The sequence below is a fragment of the Apodemus sylvaticus genome, chromosome X (genome assembly GCF_947179515.1).
Source record: "Apodemus sylvaticus chromosome X, mApoSyl1.1, whole genome shotgun sequence".
Classification (NCBI taxonomy): Eukaryota; Metazoa; Chordata; class Mammalia; order Rodentia; family Muridae; genus Apodemus; species Apodemus sylvaticus.
Window position 1 is genome coordinate 81,643,554 of NC_067495.1, and position 7,526 is coordinate 81,651,079.

Below are 7,526 nucleotides of genomic sequence, written 5' to 3' on the forward strand. Positions count from 1 at the left end.
TGGGTTGGCATCCCGATGGCCCCCCTGAACAGCCCAGGGCCTGGGTGCAGGCCAACGCCCGTTGGGCTTAGACCCCCGCGATGTTGGCCTCAGGTTATGTTTGTGTACCTCAGTCTGTCAGATCTCTCTGGAGTCCAAAACCAAGATGGAGGTGAGTCTCTCCTGACTGGCGGGAGGCAGAGTTCTGAAGTGGCTTCTGTGTGGTGAAAGGCACCGTAAATCCACAGCTGTTTGTAGCCCGGCTGGCCAGTGAAGGTCAGTGGTCATGGGCACAGGGACTAACTGGACCCTGTGTCGCCTTGGTTCCACTGCTGATGGCCCTTCAGCTGGACCAGCCACTGCTGCACTCCCTAATATATTTTATAAGCAGAAGAGCATTTTAATTTATTGTTTTGTGAGTTTTGTGATATATATACCACAAAGATATATATATATATATAATTTTTATATCTCCCATATTTGATTGATCATCCCTGTTCAATGTTGTTCCATTTGAAGTAACCAGGAAACAGAAACAGCCTATATGTGCATTCACGCTATTAACTAATGTCCATAGTATTAAAATATACTCTATATACTACCATAGTAACTACCAGTCTTATAATATACAAAAATGGTTTTCCTTTAAAATATAATGGCATGGTAGTGACAACAGCATTGTGGGACTATGAGATTACTCCATTTTTAAAGTTAATGGCAAACCCATAAGATGAAACACATGCCAGACATGGTTCTTGTGGCCAAGATCATGAGAATGGATAGCCTACTAGCCTAGGAAATAAAAGAACTGTTTGCTAAAGCAAAAGGGCAATAAAATGACTCAGCATCATTGTGATATAGCCATAAATTACTGACATACTCAGCCATTATCAAAGAAACTTCATTCTGCAGTAGATAGGAAACAGTATGGATACTCACAACTAGACAGTGTGCAAAGAATGAGATACACTACAGACCAATAAATAAAAAGCCCAGTGCCAGAAATAGGTTACCTCTTTGGCATATGTTAGGTAATGATTGGCTATAGAACACAGGTCTGATTTAGGGTTGGTGAAGATCCTTTCCCAGTCTGTTGGTTGACGTTTTGCCCTTTTGACAGTGTCCTTTGCCTTACAGAAACTTTATAGTTTTATGAGGTCCCATTTGTCAATTCTTGATCTTAGAGCATAAGCTATTGGTGTTCTATTCAGGAACTTTTCCCCTGTGCCCATGTCCTCAAGGGTCTTCCCCAGTTTCTTTTCTATTAGTTCAGTGTGTCAGATTTTACGTGGAGGTCCTTGATCCATTTGGAGTTGAGTTTAGTACAAGGAGATAAGAATGGAACGATTCACATTCTTCTGCATGCTGACCTCCAATTGAACCAGCACCATTTGTTGAAAAGACTATCTTTCTTCCACTGGATGCTTTCAGCTCCTTTGTCGAAGATCAAGTGAACATAGGTGTGTGGTTTCATTTCTGGGTCTTCAATCTTATTCCATTGATCGGCTTGCTTGACATTGTACCAATACCATGCAGTTTTTATCACTATTGCAATGTGACAGAGGGCTAATATCTAATATATATAGAGAACTCAAGAAGGTAGAACCTAGAGAACCAAATAACACCATTAAAAAGTGGGGTACCGAACTAAACAAAGATTTTTCACATGAAGAACTTCGGAGGGCTGAGAAACACCTTAAGAAATGTTCAACATCATTAATCATTAGTGAAATGCAAATCAAAACAACCCTGAGATTTCACCTCACACCAGTCATAATGGCTAAGGTCAAAACTCAGGAGACAGCAGGTGCTGGCGAGGATGTGGAGAACGAGGAACACTCCTCCACTGCTGGTGGGATTGTAAGATGGTACAGCCACCTTGGAAATCACTCTGGCGGTTCCTCAGAAAACCAGGCATGGCACTTCCAGAGGACTCTGCTATACCACTCCTGGGCATATACCCAGAGGATTCCCCAGCATGTAATAAGGACACATGCCCCACTATGTTCATAGCAGCCCTATTTGTAGTAGCCAGAAGCTGGAAACAACCGAGGTGTCCCTCAACAGAGGAATGGATACAAAAAATTTGGTATATTTACACAATGGAGTACTATTCAGCCATTAGAAACAATGAATTCATGAAATTCTTAGACAAATGGATGGAGCTGGAGAACATCATACCAAGTGAGGTAGCCCAGTCTCAAAAGATCAGTCATGGTATGCACTCGCTGATAAGTGGATAATAACCTAGAAACTTGGAATACCCAAGAAATAATCCACATATTAAATGATGTCCAAAAAGAACAGAGGAGTGGCCCCTGGTTCTGGAAAGACTCAATGCAACAGTATAGGGGAATACCAGAACAGGGAAGTTGGAAGGAGTTGATGGAGGAACAGGGGGAGGGAAGAGGGCTTATGGGACTTGCTTGGAGTGGGGACCCAGAAAATGGGAAATCATTTGAAATGTAAATAAAGAATACATCAAATAAAAGAAAAGAACATAGGTCCACTGGATCATAAATGTTTTGACTGTTATGATAGTAATCAAGTAATTTCCACATTAGGCTAAGGCATTCTCCATTAGCTGGAACATATTTCAAGCACTGTCAATAGTGAAAAGAGCCTGTAGCTAGATTGATCAGAGGCTTTATAGAAGAACCCATTTTTCTGCTAAATGGACATAGTATTAAAAGTGCTTCAAATAACTTATTGCTTTACCCATAGAAGATTGCATCTATAAACTCTAATCAAAGAATCTAAATCGTGAAGTGTATAGTAATTGGTGCAGAGACCCATAAGTGTCCAGAAAACAGAGAATAAAAGACAGTTGACTTCTTATACCTAAATGGGAGGTACATATCACAAGGCCCACAACCCCCAACTATAAAGGCCCATAGAATTTTATCAGTTGATTTTAAGAGCCAGAGGTATATGGTGATTTCATGGAAAAATGTTTACTGGAGAGAACAGGAAAGTTGCATATATGAACTTATAGAAAGTGTTAAAGAATGCAAAAGATTTATGCAAGCTCAAGCCAAGCAAAATTTCTAACAGGGACTTAGGAGATTTAAATTTCAATATTACCTGATATGCTACTACTAATTTGATAAATAATGGAATAGGCAGTACCAGCTTTCTTTATTGATGTTAACCCTAGTATTTTCATCACAATCCAGAACAAGCTTTACTTCCAAGTGTAGTTGGACAAGATAAACTGCACTCTGTGGGGAAAAAGGAAACCTAAATTGGATTAGTGACAATGGAAGAGTAAAGAAAGTTGATATGAAAGGTAAAAGTAACGGTTAATGGTGAATTCTCAAAGAATCAATATAAATTAATTTTTAAAAATTATAGAATAAGAATATCTTTGATTATTTTAAATATAACTATAGAGAGTAATAACACTTGTGGCAGACAGATAAAAAGAAGACAAGAGAAATAAAAAGAAATAATGAAACTAGAAGCAGTAGCAGGATACAATGGAATGTACACCCTAGCTACATTTGTAATAAGCAATGACCAGAATGAAATAAAATCTTCAATAGGAGGAAATACTTAAGGAAAATATGATACAGCAATAAAACTTTGTTCAGCAATAAAAACAGACTAGGAATTAAAGTTGTAATAACAGTAATTAAAAGAAGCCAATGACAGACATAGATGTTCAGACCTATCATCTAAGCAAGTTCAAGTCCTATATGGGAAAAGAAAAAATAATCTATCAACATGAGAAGGGAGACATGAGAAGGGTTTTGGGTAACTGAGAAGAGCTGAAAGGAAGAAAGTAAGATGGTAAGTGCTGTAATTATATTTAACTTAATTTATTTTAAAAAATAAAATTTAAAAAATAGAAAAAATTCAATAGGTAATATTTTATGACTTATGTCTATCAAACAATTTAAATGACATAATGATGTAAAGTGACAAAACATCAGTGTTTTCGTGGAGGTAGAGATTGTTACTAATGGAGGACTGCAAGAATGAAAATTTCTATAATTGGATTGTGCTTGAAATGATAGAAGCATGAATATTTTTCTAATCAATGAACTAGATGCCTAATTAAGAGACATTTTACTACATATATTATATTTCAATAATGTTTATGATTGGAAGTCTGAGTTATATCAAAATAAAGTTATTGAGCTTTGTCTTTCACTGAAACCAGCGGTATTTTTAAGACAGGTCACTTTTACAGTAATGTTACATTTCATTAATAGGTTCAAATAAGACATGAACAATAGAGGAATGGGACATTTACAAAGTAAGCAGTCATTTGTGATAGGATAATTTAATAGAGAACATTTAGATTAAAAAAATTATAGTAGGTTGCAATGGTTCTCAACCAGTGCGTCACAGCAACTTTGGGGATGGTTGCATATCAAATATTCTATATATCCAATATTTGCATTATGATTACTAACTGTAGTACAATTACAGATATGAAATAGGAACAAAAATAATGTGGTTGGAGGTTATCACAATGTGAAGAACTGTATTAACACACTGTATTATTTGGAAATTGAGAACTACTGTATGTAGAGTGAGCATGATGTTTTAAAACAGTTACTAGATAAATATTCATCTTTGATAAATTCAGATATCAAAATATAAGACTATTTACTGAGATAAAGGGAAGGGTTATTATGTTTGCATTGGAGTAGGAGAAACATTATTATGTTTACAAATAGAAAAGAACGTGTAGCTTAGTTCCTTGGAACCAACTATAAAGATATTATAAATGTTACAGGAGATTTGAGAAAGGATGAAGACAGAAGTTTCCTTTGACCATAATTGATTTAAATCTGGATGGAATTTTGCAATGAAGAATAGAGATCCAGACAAGATTATAGGCAAAGGAATTATAGAATTTGCAGGATGATATTGAGAGACCCCCCCCCAACTCAATGTTTTTAGACCTCTAAACAACTAGCCCAGCACAGAGTAACTTGCTTTTCTGTTTTAAGCTTGAGAAAGATAGCCCACCCTGTTCTAGTTCTAATGTTTAACTATACAGTACCCCAAGGACATTTGCTCCAGATAATCTCTAACCTTCCTTACTTCCTCATTCTGTATTTCCCCATTCCGTGCATGTTTTGTCCTCCACCTCTTGCCTTGTGAATTGTGTCCTTCAACCCTTGTCTTGTGATTTTTCCCCTTTAAATACCCATGACTTCAGTTGCACGGGGTTCTCAGTCCTCTACCCTGTACGGCTGTGGAACCCAGAATTCTGGAATAAAGAAATCCTCATGCTATTGCATCGAGACCATTTCTTGCAAGTGATTTGGGTGTTGCCTTCTGAGGCGTGGAGTGCTGGGGCACCCTCAGTTTTTGGGGGTCTTACATTTTTGGTGCATTGGCCAGGCAGTGCGATTTCCCTTCACACGTGAGAACCAACTCGTAGGTAAAGGGGGTCCCCTATGGAATGTGTGTGTGCCAGCTGGTGTCTGTATCTGAATGTCTGTACTGCTCTGTTTTCTGTATCTGAGGAGACACGCGTTTTGGTGGACAGCTGTTCTCTTGGGTTCGTGAGAACCAGAGGACCATGGTGAGCAGACATGCTCTGTACCACAGGCTATGACCTGGGGAGACATTCCTGGGTATTTTGGGGGAACTCCAGAAACCCTGGAAGATTCCCATATGAATTTTGGAGAGGACACGGTAGTTCTACTGAATTGGAGAACTTATATGCCCTCCCGGCCATCTGGTTTTCTGATCTGAGCCTGTCCATCTCAGTGGAGGCGAATACTTGTCAGTTTTGTGTGTCTTTGACCACTAGATGGGTGCCACGGTTTGTTTTCTGTCTGTCTCACTGTGTGTCAAAGCCTGAGTCTATAAGCCTTTCTGAAAATTTCGGTTTTGCTTGCAAGCTTCTGGTGTGGTGCGTTCGACTGGAAGCTGCTAGAGTAGAGACGATGAGGGTCTGGAGGAAGCTTTAGACCCAGGACAAAACTGAATAAGGCTCTCCTCCATCTGTAAACAGCAAGTCAGTAATGGTAGAAGCCATGCTTTGCTGAAATCTGTTTTATCTGATCCCTGCTATGTGTGCAGGGATGCCTGGTGTCTGAAACTGGACCCCTCTAGGGGCAAATTGTGTAATTTTTCTTGCTCTGTGTTCTTGAATCTAGAGGCCCGATGGTGGCAGGGTCATGCTGTTTATGTGGTGTTGTTTTGTGTTCTTGGACTTAGACAGACAATATTATTTTGACTTTGACTGAAAAGCAACTCTGTGGTGCCAAAATCAGGTCACATGACTCAAGCGCGCCAACTTAGAACAAAAGGAGAGACAAAATACTTGGGCTCTGATGCCCCCTGAAAAGGAAAACAAGTTTTAATAAGAATCTCAATGTGGCAGGTGTGAGAATTTTGGGTTTAAGTTGGTACAAATGGTTTATTTCTTTTATTTTAACTTGTTTAAATTGTTATGATCGGTGTGATGTTAAACTTTGTGGTTATATTGTTCCTCTTGGAGAGAGGTCAAAATAAGGGGGACCTCCAGAAGACTAGATTCTAAAATATTAAGTGAAAAAAAATCTGTCTTTGTGATACTAAAATCTTTATAATTGGTATTAAGTTCAAGGCATAAGTTCTTATTTGATACAGGTTTTATTTTGATACAAAATCAAGGTTTTCATTGTTATAAATGCTAAATTTAAAAGTACATGATTTACACCCAGTTCTTTGTTGTTATTATTACAGATTTAAGATGTTTAAGCCAATGAGTTTAGGGCTAAATAGAAATATAAGGCTCTGAGTTTATTGTTAGGGTGTTTTCTAGGTTTTAATCAGAAATAGCTGAAGATAGTTTAATAGACAACAGTACACATTACTTTATATAGATAGTTGGTTTTCAAAAATGTCAAAAATCCATGATATATGATGTTTATGTCTTAAAAGCTATGTTAAGATTTCTCTATATTTTCAGTTAATATTGGTCACTCTTAGATTTCTGATGGGTTGAAGACTGATAGTCTCACAGAGAGCCCAAGCTGTTTAATCTTGAGAAAGCTGATATAAATTTAAGTAAATGATTTTCAGGTGACATAAAATTTAAAGCCAGGACATGAGTCAATTCTTACAATGTTAATTCTTAAGTGTTAATTCTGACAGTCTTTTAAGATAATACAGATGAAAATGATTCTGTTTAATTGACAGGGATGATAAACTAGGTGTTATGTCTATCTTATAGATTATAATTTATAATTATGCACAATTGATATTTGGAGAGGACCACAGAATGGAGCAGGAGAGGACCTGAGACCACCTATCCTGATACCATGGTAGCTCTCTCACCATAAGGATATATTTCCCAAGAGACTAATTAATCTCTTTGAAACTGTTTTATTTGTAATACAAGAAACCAAAAAGATTACCCCCTCAGACAAAAGGTAAGAGGCATCTGACAGACCAACACTAGACTCCATTGGCAGGTCTTGAGGGCATGGCAGCCCACGAATTTGACCAAGGTATGTAAGGTTAAGCAGGGACCAGATGAGTCACCTGCAGCTTTTCTAGAGCAGCTCATAGAGGCATTCTGCCCATATACATGC